This window comes from Vombatus ursinus, unplaced genomic scaffold, assembly GCF_900497805.2.
Source record: "Vombatus ursinus unplaced genomic scaffold, bare-nosed wombat genome assembly UNPS02014773.1, whole genome shotgun sequence".
In the NCBI taxonomy this organism is placed as follows: Eukaryota; Metazoa; Chordata; class Mammalia; order Diprotodontia; family Vombatidae; genus Vombatus; species Vombatus ursinus.
The window spans coordinates 6,636,362-6,659,505 of record NW_020954551.1 but is presented as its reverse complement, the minus strand read 5'-3'; the positions used below and the strand labels follow the sequence as shown (position 1 = coordinate 6,659,505).

General features: G+C 40.6%; 1 protein-coding gene across 1 annotated transcript in view; it reads left to right on the top strand.

Annotated features, from left to right (window-relative positions):
• Positions 1–21,003: 21,003 nt before the first annotated feature.
• FHIT (fragile histidine triad) overlaps positions 21,004–23,144 on the top strand; it is a 1,585,586-nt gene continuing 1,583,445 nt past the window's right edge. The window contains 1 exon segment of the mRNA XM_027863677.1: positions 21,004–21,104. The gene's annotated coding sequence lies outside the window, so the exon portion shown is untranslated.

Below are 23,144 nucleotides of genomic sequence, written 5' to 3'. Positions count from 1 at the left end.
TCGTTGGGCATTTCTGTGGCAAGGCTGTGTGAGCAAGGCAGGGCACGTTCTCTGATGACGTCTCAACGCCAGCTTGCCAAGCACCGGTGTGCATTCTATCATGCTATGGATTCACAAATGTTCGGCTGACTTTCACTTTTCAGGGACACATCTCTTGCAGACAGTAAGGCAGACTTCTATTATTTGATATCTAAAAGCAGTCGTGAAAAATGAAAGCTTGTTTCTGACCTCGCCATTGACTCAGGCAACTAACCTTCTGGTTTCCATAGGGAAAAGGAAGCTTAAAGAAAGAGTGGCCTGTCATTTTCTTTGCTTAGGAATGAAACCAAAATGGGGAAAAATATCATCAGGACCTACCTCCATCCTGTCTTAACTTGGCACGTAATTGAACTTTGAGATTTATTTTTTTTTCTTATGCAACATAAAGTTTTAAGGTAATGTCTAAATGAAACATTTCTGTGAAAAGTTGAGAGAGGATTTTTCTAGTCCTGAGAAATTGCTCTGCTTTTGTGACAAAGCCAAGAGAGAAGAGTTGAGGCGAGGGGGAGACTGATTGGTCATTTGGTGGTTGAGAGTGAGCTGATCTGCATGAAACCTGAATAGCAAACAGGCAGCTGAGTGATTTAACTGGAGAGAAGCTATAATACAGCTGCAGGTTTGCCAGAGAATGAGCCATGGGGATAAGGAAGCCAGCTAATGTTGAGAGAGTGTTCAAAGTCTCAGGCAGCCGCTTAGGCGATTTTATCTCATCACTGATTCTCTTTCCAACAACAAGAAATTACTTTTACTTTGGTAAGTGTAGGACAAAAGAGACCTTTGAGCCTGATCTTTTCATTTTACAGATGAGGAAACTGAGGCAGGGAGAGACCTTTCCCAGGGTCAGCCAAATGGGGAGGCAGACCTGGGCGTGAGACCTAGCCCCCAGATTCTGATTTGGAAGCTGGGGTATTTCCATTGCATTGGTCCATGTCCAAGTACAACGTAAATTTCTCTATGGCAAGAAATTTCATTTTGTCTTCATATCCCCAGTGCCTAGTACTATGGTCTGGTCCTTATCTTGGCTTCCATCATTGGAGATAAGCCCTGATATGGAAACTCTTCCTACTGATTGTCTGTAACTTATAATATGAGAGACTTGCTTGGGGCCATTGGGAAGTTCATTGACTTACTCATGGTTGCACATAGGTTCAAGGTGTATCAGAGTCTGACCGCCAACTCTAGCTCTCCATTCAACATACCCTGTAGCCTATTTGCCTTGCATTTATTGAATAATCACCCAATTGACTTGCCCTGCAGCACACTGACTCCTCCAGATTCAGAGGACCTGAATTCAAATATTGCCCCAGATATTTATTAGTTTTGTGACTTGGGCAAGTCAGCGATTTCCCTGATCCTCTGCTTTCCTCAACTGTTTAATAAGGAGGCTGAACTGGATGACCAACCCTTCCAGCCCCAAGGTCTCTTTCAGCCCTTGGTCTATGATCTTTTATGGAATGGAAGAGGAGGCAGTTAGGTAGGGTAATTGATACTCCAGTCCTGGAGTCTGTCTACAAGACCTAAGTTAGAATCCTGCCTCAGATGCGTGCTAGCTGTGTTACCGGGCTGGGTCTTAGTTTGCCTATCTTTAAGTGCAGGAGTTCTATCCGATGGCCCCTAACATCCTTTCTACCTCTGTGGTCTTATGGAGAACCTACCCATGGCATCCCTTCCATCATGATCTTTCATGCTTCCTCCCCAAACCAGGGCTGAACCCTGATTCTTTGGGGGTGGGGGAGGAAGAGAGTAGGAAGGGATTTCTGACTCTACCTAAAAACACATTTCTAGGTGCTCATTTGTACTGAGAAGCGTTCCCATTGCTTCCGCCAGCGTCTGCAAGAGGACCGACATTCAAATGAACCCATCAAACATTTCCCTTTGATTCTGCCTTCCTTTATCTGATAGTGCCACAACAAGTAAGTCAGACACATTTGTCCCTGTGACTCTTGTCTTTTTCAGTTCTGAATGAAAGGCGCAGACAAGTCTCCCCTTGTAGGATGAGGAGTCCATTATTGGTGTCTTTGAATTTTCCGAAGAGTTAGTTCATTCTTCTCGCATAAAGTATCTCGCAACAGGCAGAAGTAACCGGAGACAGCCTTGTAAATTTTCCCTTGAGCAGGCGGTCCTATTGTGACCTTTATTAAAAACATGCCTCTAAGCAGGTGGCCGCGTTCTGAGTGGCACCTCTGAGAGTCTGCTGAAATAATACATCTGAAGCTTCCTGCCTCTCTGCAATGAATTCAGGAGGCTTGGAATGCTTTGTCTGAAAGGAGGTGAAGAGGCAGTGATGGCTGGGAGATGGCAGGATAAGAGGGAGGACCCGGAGAAAATCACAAGAGGGGGATTTTGGAAACGCTCTTAATAAAGACAGGTAGGAGAGCGGACGTGGGCACACCTTTCACTGACTGCTCTTTAAGGGAATATTTGGGTTCTATTCAGTGTGTGCCTGCTTACCTCCTGGGGAGGAATGTGACCCAGATTCCATCTGTGTTCAGCTAAGATTGCGGGAGACACACACACACACACACATATGTTGTTAGGGTGCAGTAATTAAAGCTGAAAATGACATTTCCAAATAATGCCGTCCCCTGGTGTTTCTGTGGGAAATATTACCTGGGATGTTTTTATCTTAGTGAATTAGTACGTGCTGTGTGTCGGCAATCTTGCTAAACTCTCACCTCGTGCTTTCCCTTGTTCTCACCTGTGATTGTTGACGTCAACAAAGAAGCTGACTTTTGCTCATCATGTCTTCGCTGTGTCTGTGTCTTTATCTCTGCCAGTTGGTCAACAAGCATTTATTAAGCACCTGCTATATGCCAGGCCTTGTGCTAAGCATGGGGGTACAAAGAAAGGCAAAAGACAGTCCCTGCCCTCAGGGAGCTGCCAGTCTGATGGGGGAGACCACAGAATCAACAATTCAAACCCCCTCCTGAGGAAGAGACTTCACCTTCTTCAAGAGGCCTTTTCTGATTCCTCCTGGTTGCTAACACTTTCCCCAAATTACTTAATTTTTACTTTCTAGACTCTTCACATTTACTTAATCGTGATCATGTTTCCCCCCTCACCAGAATGTAAGCTCCTTGAGGGCAGGGCTCGCCTTCAGTTTTGTCTTTGTATCATTAGCCTGACAGTTGTAGGTTAACAACAGCAAACATCCATAGAGCCATAGTTCTATCACTGATGTGATCTCATCTGATCCTGTCAGATAGGGGCTGTAACTATCCCCATTTTATAGAGGAGGAGACTGAGGCTGAGAGAGATTTACCAGCCTGCCTGGGATAATCCAGCTTGTAAATATCGAAGGCAGAAAACGAACTGAGATCTTTCTTAGTCCTGTGTACTGTACTATACCAACACCTCGCTGTTTCAGATACTTAATTCAATGCTCCTTGGATGATTTGAGTTGGAGAGACAACCTCCAAAGCACTTTCTAACTCTAGATTTCTGACAAATGATGAATAAATTGATAAAAGAAATTGAACATCTTTGTCTTTTGCAATAATGGATCACAGAATTAGTGGCAGAAGGGACCTTGGAGGTCATTTGTCCAACTCTTCCATTTTATAGATAAGACTGAGGCCAAGAGAATTTAAGTAACTTGCTCAAGGTAACATAAGAAGGCAGAGCCAGGATTTAAACCCAGGTCTTCTGATTCCAAATATATTTTCATACCAGCATTGAGGGTTTTTTTTTGGTTTTTGTTTTGTTTTTGGTTTTTTGGGTTTTTTTTTGGTTCTCACAGAATAACTGGAAACAACAGAAATGTCCAACAGGGGAACTGATAAATATTTTGTGGTGTAGTCATATAATAAAATACTGTAATGCACTGAAGATTGACAAGTACAAGGCATTTGAAGAAATCTGAAAGGATCTTGATGAATTGATGCAAACTGCCAAAAATAGAATGAGAAGAATATGGAATATACACTTATTATTATAATACTATATAATAATATAATATATGATATAATAATGTAACATAATGGTAATATAATAATATCTAGCATTTAGATATATATTAGATAACACTATATAATAATGTGATATGATACATTATAATAATATAATATAATGATAATATAATAATATCTAGCATTTAGATAGTGCTTTAAAATTTACAAGTGCTTTATGTTAAATCCAGCATATATGTAGAGCTTCAAGGATTGCCAAGTTTTTATTTTATGAATATTATCTCATTTTGTCTTCACAGCAACCCTGGAAGGTAGGTGCTATTATCATCCCCATTTTACAGGTGGGGAAACTGAGGCATAGAAAGTTAAGTGACTTGCCTAGGGTCACAGAAGTATCAGGGGCAGGATTTAAACTCCTTTTCTTTTAAATAAGTTTTTATTGATGTCTTCTGTTTTTATATTATCTTAATTTTCATATGACAAATAGTATTAGTTAAAGACAAAAAAAGAGGAAAAACACGCTAGCATAACTGATCAGAACATCAGAAAAAGGCAAAAACGTATACTATATGTCACAGTTGAGGACCTCATACCTCCATGAAGGGGTAAGCTTGTAGATGTCCTCTCATATTTCTTCATTTGACTCCTCCTTGATTTTTATAATTTATTACATTCACTTTTTTTTTGAGGCAATTGAGGTAAGTGACTTGCCTAGGGTCACACAGCTAGTAAGTATCTGAAGCTGGATTTGAACTCAGGTCCTCCTGACTCTAGGGCCAGTGCTCTGTCTACTGTGCCATCTAGCAGCCCCTACATTCACTTTTGATTTTTTTTTGAATATGATTGTTCTTTCCATATACCTTCTTGTAGTCACTGTGTGTGTTGTTTCCTTGGCTCTGCGCACTTCCTTCTGCATCAGTTCACAAAGCTCTTTCTAGGCTTCTCTGTATTCATCACACTACTTTTCTTACAGCCCAGTAATCCTCCGTTCCCTTCATGTACCATATTGTATCGAGCCATTCCCCAATGGATGGGCATTTACTTTGTTTCCAATTCTTTGACGTCACAAAAAGTGCTGCTACCAACATTTTGGTGGGAACTTTCTTCTTATCTTTGGAGTAGAAGCTCAGTAATGGGGACTCACATCTTCTAGACTCCTGGTCCATGGAGGAAAAGGGACCGAAAATGGACAAAGAACCCTGAGGGTGACAGAGGAAGTGGATGGAAAATTGGCAAGGTGCTTTTCATGTGTTACAATTAGTTTCAATGTAAGCAGTTACTGACAAGCTAGTTGTGTTAAAGGTCAGTGTTAAACCTTCAGAATATAAAAAAATGTCATCAGTGGCAGGTGAGGAGCCTTCTCATCAGACAGGTCCAGAAGTTCTTCTGTAACTGGCAGCCTTGGATTGTCATCCATGGCATAGAGCATTAAGCTACTTCTCCCAGCTCCCATGGCCACTATGTTGATCTCAGAGGGGAAGCCAAGGCATCTTTCCTCCGCACTTTGCTTTCTCTCCACTGAACCATGGCATCTTTTAGCTCTAATGAAACATTTAATTTTTTAAAAAAATAAAAATTAAAAAATTTAAATTTTGAATTAAAAATTAATTTTACAACATTTTAATTTTTAAAAAATTAAATTTTAATTTTTAATTTAAGAAAATTAATTTTAAAATGTTTTAATTTTAAAAAATTAAATTTAAATTTTAAAAATATTTAGACCTATCTTGATGTGAAATGATGGACTTTCCCTTATTGAAGGTTTTTAAGCAAAGGCTGGGTGACCACTTGTCAGGGGTATTGTTGAGAAGGTTCTTTTGAAGGGATGATTTGGACTAGGTAGGCCGGGAAACTCCTTCCAGTTCTGAGATTCTGACGTTCAGTTCCATAATATGATGGAAATTTTTCAACATTTTTTTTTGGCTGTCAGATGGAGCAGAGCTAATGAATTGTCGGTGCTGGTAATGTCCAAGCTCTCAGCTGCCAGCCCAAACTTTGATCTCCCTTTAGTTGATAAATATAGTTTCCTACAAGAAAGGAACTGATCTCTGCTTCCTTCTAAATCCGTCCTAACCCTTTCCTCATGCTGAAATGTCTTGACTGTCAGTTGAATTTCGAATATGAATTCACTGACCTAGAATAGGGTCTAATTATCTGCTCCAGTTCCCTCCACTACGTACCCTTCTTGAATGTAACCTCCTTCCCTGATCCCCTCCCAGCACTTATCTTCTTAGTAATAACAGAAATAACAGGTTCTGTGCATGGACCCTGTATATAGTGAATGCTTGAGTCCTGTCATCCTCAGCCTATTGCCGGGACATGCAAATCCGCCTAGAAGACAGGAGAGTGGTGGCTACAGGATCAAAGATTTAGCATGGGAGGGGATTTCAGAGGTGGTGGGATTAGAACCCAGGCCCTCAGACCCTAGACCTATTGGTTTCTCGGCTTTACCAGTCTTCCTCTCATTATTGTATACCTGAATCAAGCTTGTTGACTAATCAACAATCACGTATTAAGCTCTTGCTTTATACCAGACGAGTGTGCCAGCCCCTGAGGGTACAAGAAATGAATTGGTCCCTACCCCCAAGAAACTCACATTCTATCAGAGGAAACAAATCCAAATGTAAATACATAACAAATGAGACCAGATACAGCAATGTACATAAAGTGCTTTGCAAACCTTGAAGCATTATATAAGTGATAGCTATTATTATAATAATATTATGTAATAATTATAATATATAATAATAATCAGCATCATCACTAGCATTTATATACTGCCTTCTATGTGCCTGGCACTGTGCTAAGCACTTTATAAATATTATCTCATTCTTATCCATACAACAACCCTGTGAGGGAGGTGCTATTATTTTCCCCATTTTACAAATGAGGGAACTGAGGCAAACAGAAGTTAAATGACTTGCCTAGGGTGACACAGCTAGTAAGTGTCTGAGGCCAGATCTGAACTCAGTTCTTCCTGATTCCAGGCCTAGCAAAGCTCTGTGCGTGAACAGAACAGAATATGTCTTTTGCAATAATGAATCATAGAATTAGTGGCAGAAGGGACCTTGGAGGTCATTTGTCCAACTCTTCCATTTTATAGATGATAAGACTGAGGCCAAGAGCTTCTGAAGGCTTTCGGCACTTAGCCACCACACTATCATCCTTCCCCCTCTTTGTCTAGCCAGAAGGTGAAGGGGTTATGTTGTAGTTGGACAACGATGTAAATTATCTACTGAGGGGTGATGAAGACAAAGGATCAGTGTGTAGAGGAACCTAGAATCTTGAGCTGGAGCCCATCCAGACCAGCCCTCTCATTTTACCCTTAAGGAAACGGAGGCCTGGAGAGCTGAAGGGAGGTGCCCAAAGTCAGGGAGTTGTTAGGTCACAGAGCCCTGTTTACAGCTTCTGGGGATACCCTTCCCCACACTGGGCTCCCAGGAATGCCCCATTCAGACATGGTCCTCATCCTGTGGATTTCAGCAGGAGGGCAGTAATCAATAACTGACACTTACATAGCACTGAGAAGCAGTGTGGGGTAGTTGATAGAAAGCTGGTCTCTGAGCCAGAAGGATCTGGGTTCAAGTCCTGTGCTTCAAAGATATTGGCTGTGTGACCTTAGGCAGGTGGCTTGAGTATTCATTGGTTCAGGCAGTCAGAGTTTTTTACCTGGGGTCCATGGGAGCAGTTTTCAAGTCCATGAACTTGGAGGGAAAAAAAAATTACAATAACCTTTGTTTCCTTTGTAATCCTATGTATTTTATTTTATGCATTTAAAAAGATTATTCTGAGAAGGGGTCTCCAGGCTTCCCCAGATTGCCCAAGGGGTCCATGATACAAAAAATGTGAAGATCTCCTGCTTTCTGCCAATCTTTATGTATGGAGGAAGTTCTCCTCTTGATCTCCCCTGCCCTGATAGAATCACAGCACAATCCCCTCTTCCATATGGGGAAACTGAGGCTCAGAGAGGTTAGTTAACTTTCTCAGAGTCTCCCAGCCCAACAGTGGCATAGTGAATAAAGCCCTTTGATTCCAGTGCATTGCTGAATGTGATCTGTTTCACCAGGATGTCTCTTAGTAAAACTTTTCTACTTTGGTGGGAATGGAATGAAATTGTCACTTCCTACTCTCATCTCTTACTCCTCCTCCTCCTCTTCCTCCTCCTCTGCTTGCACATCCCAAATCCCCATTTTTCTTTTGGCACTGGAAAGAAAAAGAACTCATTGTCTTTTCCCATTTTAGAGAATATTCCTTGTTACAATGTCAGTGAATAGTGACTAGATGAATATTCAGTTTGCTTTTGATTTGTAAGTGAAGGATGTAATTTTCAGGTACTTTATTCAAATGAATTCTATTTAAAAAAATTCTAGTCCCCTAAAATGGTTGTCTTTCAATGGTGGTGACTGGTTTCCCATCTGCCTCTGCTATTCAAACTCCACCTAAGCCAATGGTATCATTTAAAGTTGTGTCTATCCAGAAACTTTCTTTGGATAATGATATTATTATTATTATTTAATTTAAAATATTTTTATTGATTCTTTTTGCAATTACATCACTTTAAAAATATTTTTAAGGTTTTGAGTTCCAAATTCTATCCTTCCTTCCCTTCCCCTGCTGAGACAGTAAGCAATCAGATATGTTATACATGTGCAATTATATAAAATATTTCCATATTAGTCATTTTATATAAAAAGACTTGAATAAAAGAAAAAAATGAAAGAAAGAAAGTGAAAAATAGCATTCTTCAGTCTGTATTCAAACAGTATCAGTTCTTTCTCTGGAGGCGGATAGTATGTATCACCATTAATCCTTTGGGATTGTCTTGGATCATTGTATTGCTGAGAAAAGCTAAGTTATTCCCAGTTCTTCACTGAACAGTGTTGCTGTTACTGTGTACAATGTTCTCCTGATTCTGTTCACTTCGCTACGCATCAGTTCATATAAGTCCTTCCAGGTTTTCCTGAAATCATCCTGCTTGTCATTTCTTTTAGCACAATAATATTTCATTACAATCATATGCCACAGCTTGTTTAGCCATTCCCCAATTGTTGGGCATCCCTTTGATTTCCAAGTCTTAGACATCATAAAAAGAGCTGCTGTAAATATATTTGTATAAATAGTTCCTTTCCCCTTTTGATGTCTTTGAGATCTATATCTAGTAGTGATATTGCTGGATTAAAGGGTATGCAGTTTTGTAGCCCTTTGGGGCTAGTTCCAAATTGCTGTCCAGAATGGTTGGATCAGCTCATAATGCCACCAACAGTGCCTTAGTGTCCCAGTTTTCCCATGTCTCTTCCAACATCCAGCATTTTCCTTTTTTGTCATATTGACCAATCTGATAGATGTGAGGTGGTACCTAAGAGTTGTTTTAATTTGCATTTCTCTAATCAGTGATGATTTAGAGCATTTTTTCATATGACACTAGATAACTTTGATTTCTTTGAAAACAGCTTGTTCATGTCCTTTGACCATTTATCAATTGGAGAATGACTTGTATTTTTATAAATTTGACTCAGTACAGTACATATTTGAGAAATGAGGCCTTTATCAGAGATACTTCTTGCAAATTTCCCCCCAGTTTTCTGCTTTCCTTATAATTTTGGTTGCATTGGTTTTGTTTGTGCAAAAGCTTTTTTAATTTTATATAATCAAAAGTATCTATTTTACATTTTATAATGTTCTCTATATCTTCTTTGGTCCTCAATTTTTCCCTTATCCATAAATCTGACAGATAAAATATTCTGTGCTCTCTTAATTTGCTTATGGCATCACCCTTGAGGTGTAAATCATGTGCCCATTTTGACCTTACCTTGGTATAGGTGTGAGATATTGGCTTATACCTAGTTTCTGTCCAGCAGTTTTTGTCAAATAAGGAGTTTTTGTTCCAAAAGCTTGGATCTTTGGGTTTATCGTATACTAGATTCCTATGGTCCTTTACGATAATGTAATTTATTCCTACTCTATTCCACTGATCCACTCTGTTTCTTAGCAAGTACCAGATTGTTTTGATAATTACCACTTTATAATACAGTTTGAGATCTGGTACGGCTGGACCACCTTCTTTCACATTTTTTTCATTGATTCCCTTGAAGTCCTTGAGCTTTTATTCTTCCAGAATTTTTTTTTAGCTCTATAAAATAATTTTTGATATGGATAATTATATTATCACACCCCAGGTAAGCATGATTTTACAACAGGAAAATTGTATTGAAATGTCTGTTCTGCCCTTCAGACACTGGTTTAAATTCTACAGTTTCTTTGAAGCGTTCATTTTAGAGTGACCGTACTTAATGGAAGCCTCAGCAGACTGAAAGTAAGGAAGCCTGAAGTGGCCGCCCTGGGGGATATTGCAATTTAAGGTTTGCAGAACACTTAACCATGATCTCATAGATATCCAAACCAACCCTGTGATATAATAGCAATGATGCTCTTATTATGTCCACTTTACAGATGAGGAAACTGAAACATAGAGCATCTTAGTGTCATATCATAGGTGGATAGATCTGAAGGTAGAGGGGTTTTTAGGGGTCATGTGTTACTACCCCTTCATTTTACAGATGAGGAAGCTGAGTCTGAGATGTGCCCAAGGTCACCCAGGTAGACAGTAGCACAAGGATTTGTACTCAGGTTTTCGGATTCTGAGTTCAGTGGTATTCCCACTGATGCCTGCTGCCTCCCAGTGAAAGCATCCAAAGCTGAGCTTGAATACAAGTCTCCTCGAGCCTGTTGGCTGTGTACTGTTAGGCCTCGGACTCATTAGAGCTCAAATCAGAACTGGTACAAAGCAAGAACAAAGAATAAGAAGAAAAAGATATGATGTGCCCTTGGAACAACTCTGGACTATTTTTAAATGTCTGCTGCTTTATGAATCAATCAAGAAGATTTTGTTAAGCACTGACTGTGTGCTCGTCACAGTGCTGGGGATGCACAGATAGAAATGAAGCTCTCCATCATACTACATTGCCTTTGGACAAACCCCAAGGAAATACAGACATTCTTACCATCGAATGAAGTGATTTTAGAAAGTCAAAGTGGTGTAGTAGATAAGACTGCTCAATTTGGAAGTAGGAAGCCCTAAGTTCAAATCCTGATTCAGATGCTTTTCAGCTGTGTGATACTGAAGAAGTCCCTTCCCCAGTCTTAGTCTCAGTTTCCTCATGTGTCAAATGGGGATCAAAAAAATTCCTACCTTATAAGGTTTTTGTGGGGACCAAATGAGATCATGTATTTTTCAAACATGAAAGCAATATGTATATATATATATATATGTATGCACACATATGTATATGTACATACATATGTACATATACATACAGATATATATAATATACATGTTAGCTATCAGTATTATCTACTAATTCATGACACGAGTGAGATTTACCAGGATGATAGTAATAATAATACCTAATATTTAAATATCAATTTAAGGCTTGAAATACATATTAAACATAATATTTTCAATTCATCACCATCATAGTCCTCTGAGGAAAGTATTACAGGTATTATTATAACCACTTGCAGATGGGGTATCAGAGGGGTGGGTAACCTACGACTTGGAGACCATATGTGGCTCTCTACTTCCTCAAGTGCTGTCCTTTGACTGAATCCAAACTTTACAGAACAAATTCCTTTGACGTTTGGATTTAGTCAAAGGGCCGTACTTGAGGACCTGGAGGGCCACATGTGGCTTCTAAGCTGCAGATTACCCACCCCTGTAAGAGGTTAAGTGTCTTGCCCATTTTCACATGGCTGGTAAGTGTCTCAGGTGGGATTGGAATCCAGATCTTCCCAATTCCATATTCAGCATCCATTCTAATCTACTATGCTGTCTCTCTCTCTCTCTCTGTGTCTCTCTCTCTCTGTCTCTCTGTCTGTCTGTCTCTCTCTTTCTCTCTCTCTGTGTCTCTATCTCTTTTTCTCTCTCTCTGTGTCTCTTTTTCTCTCTTTCTCTGTCCCTCCGTTCTCTCTCTCTCTCTGTCTCTGTCTCTCTCTCTCTCTCTGTCTCTCTCTCTCTCTCTCTCTCTCTCTGTCTCCCTCTGTCTCTCTTCCTCTCTCTCTCTCTTTCTCTCTCTTCTCTTTCTGTCTCTCTCTTTTCTCTCTCTCTCTCTCTTTCTGTCTCTATCTGATGAGGCATCCAGAAGACACTGGTGTGTGAATAACAGATGAAGGCGCTAAGGCTGTTTAGCCTGGAAAAAAGGGGACTTAGAAGATCCATGATATTATCTTAAAATATTTAAAAGGCTTCTGTGGAGGGAGGATTAAACTCTTTTTTTGTGTTACTCCAGTGGAGACAATTAGGAGTTATGACTGGAAGTCACAGGGAAGATTTCAGCTTGATTTAAGGGTGAACTTTTTTTTTTTAACACTTAGAGCTGTCTAAAAATGGAAAGGACTGTCTTGTAAAATAGTGACCTCCCTGTCATAAAAAATGTTCAAGCAGAGGTTGGATTATCATCTGTCAAAAGAATGTTGTAGGGCCATTCCTGTGAGGCTGGGAGGTTTGCTTAGGTGTCCTCTAAAGAACTTTTCAGCTTTCACATTGAAAGATTTTTAATGATTAACATTATCCCTTTAAAAATCGAAGAAATCTAGATAAAGGACCATTAGTTAACTGAATTATTTAAGGATTATGAGTCAGCTAAAGAGTTGTAATTGGAATTTGAATTATGGAATATGTTTCCATTACATCCATATGTCTCAATTCCTACAGCCATTCCCTGACGGATGAACACCTTCTTCCTTTCCAGTTTTTTACTATTACAAAAAGTGATGTTGAGAATATTTTGGTATAATATGGGACCTTTCTTTCTGTCTTTGATTTTTTGAGTGCCATCTTCCCAGTGGTAAGAGGGCTGGGTCAAATGGTATGAACAGCAAAATGACTTTCCTTACATAATCCCAAATTGTGTCCTAACTACCAGTTCCTAACTACCAATAACTCATTAGTGTGCTCTCCAACATTGACTCTTTATTACTTTCATCATCTATGTTTTGGAAAAAGGAATGAGAAAAGTCAAAGACTTGTCTATTCCAAAGAAGCTTCATCCCTCTCTAACAGGAGCATTTTCTTTGTAGAAAGAACTGGAAGCCCCAGATATGGTAAGCACCAAATTACAAAATAAAGAACCAAATAGGTTGCATTTTAAGAGACTTATTGTTGATGTAGGATATCCCTGAGCCTGCTGTCTTTTGTACCGTTAGACCTCCCGATTTGTTAGCACTAAGATCAGAATAAGTATAATAACAACAATAATAAAGACTTGGCATACGATTGAAACAACTCTGAACTATTTTTAAAAAGTAATTGAAAAGAAAAAAAATGGGAAAGGAAAGCCAAAATGACATTGACACTGCCTATAATTATTGCACCTAGAAGTTGAAATGTCAATTGCCCCAATAAGAGGAACAAAAAACCCCACAAACCACCTTAGTCAGCAAATATCCGACTTTCCAAATAGCTAGCCAAGGCAAAATTGGGTTAGAATATGATCTCATTTGTAATATCTTAAAAAGAAGGATGATGGATGATCATAAGCAGTATTATTTATCTAATAAATAGAGAGAAGCAGTAAAACTAGTTTAAAGAAAGTTTGGCAAGATATACAGCTAAGCATAGTCATCCCAAGATCATTCAAGGAGGAGAATGCAAACAAAACTAAAAAGAGGAAAACAGTGGAAAATATTTGCAGAAAAATTTTTAGTAAACTTTTGTTCTTCAAGGATAGTAGAATCACCACTATAACAGATTATAGACTATAACATCCCAGTCCAATAAATGCTCATAGAGGGGGGTAGAGAAAATACTAATGAGATCAAAGAATGGGAAACTCAGTCCGATTTGATCAAATGTACACAGATGAGATCAGTGCTTGAGGTGATGCAATTGTGAGCGCATTGGTATTATATAAGGTATCTGAAGGGAGGGGGAAATGTCAAAGGCATTGAAAAAATCTCCAACATTATTAATGCCATTAAAGGTGATTGAGAGAATATTAATGGCTACCAACATATATGCTTACTCTCCTATCTATACAATATTTCCATGAGAGTCAGTTATACATAAATTGAAAGAATTATTACTGAGGGAACAAGCATGTTTTCACAGGCAAGTACAACAATGGGCCACATCTTCACCACTTCATAATTAACTGAAGGAACTGGAGTATATACGATTTCGTTGTATTTATTTTTTATTGATTGTGAAAAACAACATTTGATTTGGTAGAACAAAATGCCACCTTATGGGCACTTTTCCAAAAGGGGTCTCCCATCCTTATCTCAGAATCAATCAAGATTCCAGGGAGAATATAATAGAAATAATTGTGTTCAGTGGCCCACTGAGGTTAAACATCAGGCGAGGCATAAAACAAGGAGATGCCTGCTCATCAAAGGTATTTGTCACTGTGATGGAAGAGATTCAGCACAAAGTTCAGTTCAAGGAAGGATCCTCTGTGGATGGGGAGGCCCTCCAGATCCTCCTCTTTGTGGATGAGTGATTTGATTGCATTGAGCCACAATTCAGTATGGAATCTTCTAGAAGAAATCTATAATCACTTTGGAGGAGGCTGACAGCCCCCATGTATATATGGGTGCATATACATAGATACATACATACACACCCATAAGACTAAGTAGATAAAGAATGTCTACTGCCTAAATTTCAACATGAATTGGTTGAACACCTTGTAGAACTTGTCAATTACTGTGTATACATGGGACAGACAGTGCAGAGGGATACTGGATACTGTATTAGGCTCAGAATTGAACAAAAGATGGAGATTGGGCTGGATAGCTTTTGGATAATTATCATGTTCTTTATTGATGCTAAGTTTTCTTTGAAAGCAAAAGCCATCTTTTCAATACTATTATTCTGTTGGTGTTGATACATGGGAACAAGACATAATATAACTGCCTTTCAGTGTGTGTATCTATCTCTGTCTCTAGACTTACGGATATAAATATACAAAAAACAAAGACAGCCAGGTAGGGATGTTTAGAGGTGCATGGTACAGGCCAAATTGGGGGGGAGTGCAAAGAAGAAGGGGAGTAAAAGATGGTATTTGGAAACTGTATGATAGGAAGAGAAGATGGGCTGGTCACATGTGGCAAGAAGGAGGGGTGACAGGCGGGCAGCCAGAGTACCCATTGGTCCCTTCACAATGCCGGGCTACAGTGAGGAAGGACTTCAGCACTTGGGTTGGACCCCAAGCGGTGAACTTTGGGCAAGACATGGACAAGAATTTGGCTTGATGAGCAGGCATGGGTGGGGTGAGATCTGCATTGTTGGAGGGAAATTGATGAGATCACGGATTCGTTTGATTTTTATCTTTGCCACTTCCATGAGTATGATGTGAAACCCCAGAATTGTTTGCACTTGTTTTATTATCAGTGCCTTTTTAGAGATACTGCTTGATAGTCTGCATTTTTTTCTCTTTTGAAAACTTTTTGCTTATATTTTTTGACTGCTTAATAGCTAGCATTAATGTGGTGCTTTATGGCATGCAGAGCACTCTGTGTGTGATCTTGCTTGGTCCTCACAACAAGCCTGGGAGGTGGAGAGATTAATCAACTTGCCAACGGTCACACAGCTATTAAGTTTCTGAGGCTGGATTTGATCTCAGGTCTTCCTGACTCCAAGTCTAACACTCTAAAACTGCATCACATAGCTGCCGCTTTTCTATAGGGGAATAGCTAGCTCTTCACTCTTCCCCAGTCTGGTTCTGATCTGACTTCCCACTCTTGTGTCCTGTGACTTCCCCTCATGTATTTCACACCTCAGCCTGGCCCAATCTTCTCGCCGTTCTTCATGCATATCCATTGCCCATCCAGGTTTTCTGAACCCAAAGGGTCTTTCACTGCTGTATGGCAGTCTTTTTGTATCATCACCTTTTTCCTGAAGTGTCCTAATTTAACTCCTTGGTTCCACAGTCTTCTCTCTCCAATCCCTCCTTCACAGAGTTGCCTTTTGAAATGATCTTCACAGGTCAGGGGGCGGTCCTAGGGTGTGGAATATTGCATATGGTGTAAGATTTTTTTGAAAGTATTGATGAGTTTTGCCAATATTTTTCCTTTATTTCTATTTAAAAAAAAATTCCTTTGTTATAAGGATGGCTCTCTGGGAGTGAAGAGTGGAAAGATAAAGAAGAAAATCTAGGTGATATAAGGACAACATGCTAATAAAAATCGATTAAAGCTAAAATAAAAATAAATCTTGACAGGGCAAAGTCTGACCATGCCACTCCTTGCTCAAAAATGTCCCCACTTTGGTGTGTAAGGCCCTCAACGGTCTTGCTCCAACCTGCCCTTCCAGCCTGATTCCACATCCCTCCCCTCTGTGACCTTTCTGCTCTGGCCACGCTGTAATACCAGAACTTCTCAGACCTTTGCATTCCACTTCTGGTCTCCATGAATTTGCACAAGCCAGGCTCCATGCCTTGAGTACTCCCACCACTCAGAATCCTTATCTTCCTTCAGGATACCCTCAGCCATTCGTGTTCTCTGCCTCCTGAAATTAGCATCAGTAAGTCATCAAGCATTCATTCATCCATTCATTCATTCATTCATTTATGGTGAGGCAATCGAGATTAAGTGACTTGCCCAGGGTCACACAGCTAGTAAGTTTCAAGTGTCTAGTCTGAGACCGAATTTGAACTCAGGTCCTCCTGACTCCAAGGCCAGAGCTCTATACACTGCACCACCTAGCTGCCCCATCAGGCATTTTTTAAGCACCTACTATGTGCCAGACACTGTGTTAAGTGCTGAACGTGTATCCCCCAGTAGAATGTAAACTTCTGGATTCCTCCTTGTCTTTGTACCCTTTGTACCTAGCTCAGTGCTTTTCATGGAGGAGACGTGTAATCAAAGGTTGTTGAATATCCTCAGCTGGAATTGGTGGTACCCACTTTCCTCAAGTACCAACTTCAGGTCAAGTGCTTCTGGATCACTCTAGCTGATCACTCGATCACTCTCAGTCTTTCAGCTGTATATTGAAGCAGGTGGGTGGTGAAGCAGATAGAGGTCTAGATCTGGAGTTAGGAAGACCTGAGTTCAAATCTAGCCTCAGTCATTTACCAGCTCTGGGGTCTGAGGCAAGTCACTTAACTTCCGTCTGCCTCAGTTTCCTCATCTGTAAAATGAGGATAATAATAGCATCTGCCTCCCATGGTTGTTGTGAGGACCCGATACTTGTGAAATATAATTTTACAGCAATTTGTAAAGCACTTGGAACAGTACCTGGCACATAGTAGGTGCTTAATAAATGCTTGTCCCCTTCCCTTCCCTTCCCACTAAAGGAGAGCCTGGGACAGGTCTTGAATTAGAGGATCTGCTTTAATCTCTTTGTGAATTTGGGCAAGATACTTCACTTCAATTTCCTTACCAACAAAACACAGGAGCAGGTTAGAGGCCTTTTCCGGTTCTAGGTCTGTGATCCTGTTTTTCGGCCTCTCATAGCTCTGTCTAGACTTCTGTGTCTACATAGTGTGCATTGCCTTGTAGCTGTTTTGTTTAAATATCTTGTTCCCTTGGAGGAGAATCAGATCTTAAGCTCTTTGAGGAGCAGGACCTCGTCTTATTTCACTTTGAAACTCTCAGATCCTATGCCTTGCGCATAGTAGGCTCTTAATTTAATTAAGCTGAATTGAACTTCACAGTCTGAGAGCTGCCCCCACAGCCAGGAGCGGGAGAGAGCTGCACACAGCCGCAGACCCCCAAAAGCATCTGTTGTAGTTTCCACGTGTAACCCGTTTGGAAAAAGTCTGCAGGTCATTCATCGATTCTGTCAACCCCAGACAGATACATGTGCAGATAGCAATCTACGGTACACAACCACATAGGTGTTAACACTTGTAGTTTAAGAAACTTAAAAGGAAGAGAATTCCCTCCGAGGGTGTATTTCCTAATCCCCGCTTCCCAGGCTTGGGCTCCCTATCTCCTCTTCTGGAGAAAAAAGAAAGGCACAGCTTTGGCAATGACACCTTGCTGCAGTCACTTCTGTGACTGATCTAACACAGACGGCTTAGGGGATAGAATAAAGCCATGGAATGAATGAGCAAGGTTTGGTTCAAATTCCACCTTTCTTACTTAGAAGCTGAGTGACCGTGGAACTCCTCTGAGCATTGGTTTTCCTAATCTCTAAAATGAAGAGAATAATTTTTATAGATCCAACCTCACAGGATGGCTGGGAGAGTCAAATGTGATAAAGTATTTCAAGCACTTTGCAAACCTTAAAGTAGTATTCATTCATTCATTCATTCATTTGTTCATTCATTCATTCATTCATTCATCTTAAATGCTAAAGGCATTAAGGTACAGAGACAGTGTGGACATGGGAGGCAGGCAGACCTGGGTTCAAATTCTGCCTCCTGGCACGTCCTATCTGTGATCTTGGGTAAGTCCCAGAATTTCTCAGTGTCTTTTAGATGGTAGTTCTTAAAACTTTGTTGCTTCATGGCTACCTTTAGCAAACCCCCTTCTCAGAATAGCTTTTCAATGCATAAGGTAAAATACATAGAATTCCAAAGGAAACCACTTATATTGAAGTAAAGATAGAATGTTCTTCCCATCGGAATTCACCAGCCCTTTGAAATCTGTCCATGCAAGCCCACTCTAAAACCATAAACTGCAGAGCACTTTCCAGTCTGCCTTGATAGAAAAGAGGGAATTTCCTCCCTTCAAGTTGCCTACACCAATGAAAGCACGAGTCTGGACCCAAAGGAAGTGCAGGGTTCTGTGCTAGCAGCACTCAGGCAGAATTACATAGAACCCTCAGCTCTCATTGTTGTATTCCTGGTCCCTTTCACCTTATTTTCAATGAAGTTCAGATAGAAAGGCTCCTAGAACAATGGCTGTTGTCTTACTTATGCTCGTCATTTTGTGGATCATTGAAAGTTGTTGTTGCTGTTTTTATTATTGGTGTCCCAAGTATCCCAAAAGCTATTTGGTGGCTAACCATAGGCAGGAGCCAAATTATGCAATTGAACTGAGCTAATTTTATTAAGAAACATTATCTTGATGGTGGCAAGTGTCCAGTCATCATCTTTTTAATGATCCCAGTCTCCAGAGTCTAAACTAATTACCGACCAGCTCCATTACTGAGAGAGTGGCATTGTCTAACCATCCCCTCCTAAAACCAGACCCTCGAGTGTATCAGTGATGTGATTAAATCCTTGTTTTTCTTTGGAAAACTGATCCTACTCTGGTCCTCTGTGCTTATGCTCCCCTTTCTCATTATTTTCCCTTTCTCCCATTATCAGAGAAGATAGGAGTGGTTGCCCCAAATTACTCTCTAAATTAAGTTATTCCTCCTACCTCCAGCATCACTGTGAGCCACCAAATAAAAAACAATATGAGATAAATTCACAATCAGATTTAAATTCGGATATGTAATGAGTTTAAGATCTTCATTGCATTAGCCCTCGTCTTTATTCTGCTTTTTGTTGGTTCGAGTTAGTTTTGTGGTTTTTAGTGGTGTGGTTTTTGTTCTGGTGTGTCTCATTGTCTTCATTCTTCCTGCACTCTTTAGTTGGAAAAATGTAGATGCAGCTGTTTGTCTCCAGAGTCCTTCTTCCTTGCCTTTCCTAGAAATATGTTCTAGTTGTGTCTTCAGGAAAAGCAGTATTTATGCCCAAAGTCTTAATTGTAACAGCCTACCTTCTTCTGAAGAGGCATCGATCAAGGATTAGTCTACTATGTCAGGTAAAGAAGCGTTGAGGCAAATCATCATAACAATTATAATGCTGTCTCCTTTTCTCAGCTTTGCCCACACTAGGGTCAGTGAGGCAGAATGAGGTTATAGATAGGGTCAGCCTCAGAGGCAGGAAGAGTTGGGATCATATGCTTCCTCTGACATACATTGTCTAGATAACCGTGAGTGAGGTGTTTAATCTTTCAGAGCTACTTTCTAAGAAGACTCAGATTATAGAAGAAAGAGTTTCTCTGCTAGAAGTTCCTTACAGAGATGAAATGACAGATTTGGACCTAGCCTCATCATCTACAAACATCTGGTCCCATTTTACTGTCAGTGAAGCTGAGGCCCCTTCCTGCCTTTCCGGTCTTCTTACGTGTTTATGTGCTCTGCCGTGCAGGGACACCAACCTCCTTGTTTTCTTCACCCTGTCCTCTGGTGCCTAGAAGGCTCTCCCTCCTCATCTCTGCCTCCTGGATTCCTTCAAGTCTCAGGTAAAATTCCACCTTCTCCAAGAAGCACTTCTTGGTCCCCCATAATGCTCATGCCTTCCCTCTGTGATGATGTCCAATGCATTATGTGTATATCTTGTTTGTATTTCATTGCTGACATGTGATCTCCTGTCAGACTGTGAGCTCCTGAGGCCAGGTACTATCTTTTGCCTTCTTTTGTATCTCTGGGCTTTTATCACAGCGCCTGGGACATAGTAGGTACTTAATAAATGTTTGCTGATTTGGCTTGACTTAAAATGATGTATTCTAGAATTTTTTTCCCCAGGATTTGAGGCCAATTTCACTGGCATATTATTTTCAGATTCCATTCACTTCTTCTTTTTGAAGGGGAGGATAAGATGCTTTTGAAAGGATCTTCTCTTTTTTTGGAAAACCATTGGTGCTTCCTCTATGCCTATGTTCTCTCTCCTCCAGGCTTTCAAAGACCACGGATAGTGGTCCATCTTCCAGTTCTTTCAGCTGCCTGGATTGTAATTCATCTGCTCCTGGTATTAGGAACCCTGTTACTCTATCCTTGCTTACACTGGGAATCAGCTACCCATTAACTATTTTTGTTCTGTCCTTTCCAATACAAATAGTTTCCTTTTTGGCAGAGAAAATAGCAGCAAAATAAGGACTCTTAACAGTCAATCAATCAATCAACAAGCATTTCTTAAGTCATTAATAAGTCAGGTACTGTGGCACAGTGGATAGAGCTCTGGACCTGGAGCCAGGAAGACCTGAGTTCAAATCTGGCCTCACATTCTTACTAGCTGTGTAACCCTTGGCAAGTCACTTCACCCTGTTTGCCTCGGTTTCCTCATCCTCAGCTGGAGAAGGAAATGGCAAACCGTTCCAGTATCCTTGCCAAGAAAACCACAAAAGGGGTTATGAAGAGTCTAGCATAACTGAAAACAACTCAATGACTACAACAACAACAATGACATCGAATGACAAAAAGTGGAACAATTCCTGCCCTCGGTGAGTGTCCATTTCTTCCCCTGCCACAGTTCTGCCTTCTCTGGGTTACAGTTATTGTCGTCCAGCTACCTCAAGCTGTCTTTCTCCACTTTTGGGGGATTGTGCTCATTTCTCTAACATGACTCCAAACACTCTTTTTGCTCTCTCCCAGTTTCTTCATCAGCCTCCGCTTCTTCTGAGCATTTAACACTCCTGATATTATTGGTCCAGGGGCTGCCAGGCTCCTGTATTCATCCTCACACACCCCCTGATTATCTCCATGTTTCACTCTTGAAGGCCTTTCAGCCAAGACTCATCGGAGCTACTAATGAGTCCCCAAATTGACTTCGTTAACCTTTTTCCTTCCCCCAGTCCACTTCTGGCAGAGGCACCAATAATCGGTGAAATGACCCAGGAAACAAGAAACAGAAGGAAGGAGACCTTAGAGCTAGGAAAATGTACAAGTTGTATAATTAGCTCTTGGGAGGATAGCTCAGAATTGTCTTCTGAAAATAGGAAGTAGCGGGTTCGTGGTCACTGCATGAACAAAAGCTAAAAAAAGTGAAATTGAAACTATATACAGCAGAAAGTAAGGAAGCAGGATCAGGTGGTTTCTTCAAGGCCCTTGCACTTAAACCCCTTTCCCATATTGGGCTGCTGACCTGCAAATAATGTTAATGTCTCTTGAGCCGTGGCTGACGCTTTTTTTTTTTTACACAAAAAATGGAATTTGTTATTTGTTATTTTTTCTAAATTTTTAGTAAATTGCTTTTAAAAAATTGGGCAGGACAAAGGTCCCCCCCCTTTTTCTGTACTGTTACAAATGAAAAACAAATGGCATTGGCCAACAGCCAGGTGTGGGCTGCCCGGCTGTAAACCTACCAGCTGGGCTTTGTGAATATGCTTCTTTTAAGACCTGCAACACACCCACACTATCTTCTCCAGAGCAAGGCTGCCAGAGGGATTCACTTGCACTGAAATGTGTGTTGCTTTTAGGCCAGACAGATCATGGGGTGTTCAACTTTAGGGCCACCTAGCTGGCTGTGTTCATGCAAGTGGCAAGCAGGCAGCGCTATCTATTAACTCTTTCAGCCTCAGAAATGCTGCTGATTCAACTCTTCCTATATGGGGGAATACCCCTCACTTACAGGCACCCCTCAAAGAGCCAACCTCTGAAACAGGGGAACACTGGGCAAGAGACCTATAGCATGGATGGGAGACCTAGGAAAACTAAGCAAAACTAAATCCAGAGTCTGTCAGTCTGTCATACATACTGGCTAGGAACCTCACTCAGCAATTCCAGCATCAGCTCTCTTCCTGACTTCTGCAAAGGAGGCAGTACTAATGGGTTTCAGCCTCATATTTATTCTGCATTTGCTTACACCTTGCTTTTCTGTTTTAAAGGTGTATGGCCTGTTTTAAGTAGGTTGCACTGGGGAGAGAGCTAGCTTTGAAATCAGAAAGATCTGGTTTCAGGCTCTATCTCTACCCGTGAAATCACAGGTGCAGTAACAACCACCAGCACAACATGGTGAATGTGCGGATGATCTGAATGTCTGTGTTTGGAGCTGTCAGATTTTCCCGGGGTCCAATCCTTTAGGTCAAGAGGATCACGTGTTACTGGAGTGGGAGAAATGTTTTGGAGTATGAAAAAGGCCTGTGTGTATAACTAACTGGGGGAAAAATGAGACCGAACCTTCTTTGTTTGGGACTAAGCAATCCCCTTCCTGTGCTGAATGAAAGAATGAATAAATGAACGCATGAATGGAAAAGCATCTTTTAAGAATTTGTTGTATGGCAGGCAGTATGATAAGTACTAGAGATACAGATCTCTTGCTCTTAAGGAGTTTAGATACTAATAAGGGAAGACAACACGAATAGGAGATTGGTGGCCAGGGAGGGGTGTTTTAGAGTGGGAAGTCTGGTACAGGGAGCCATAGGGTAGTTATCGAGGAACGCTTTGTAGGAATGGTAATGTAGGTTTGATTATTGTTTCCAAAGCTAAAGTTGAAAAGTGTGTGTGTGTGTGTGTGTGTGTGTGTGTGTGTGTGTGTGTGTGTG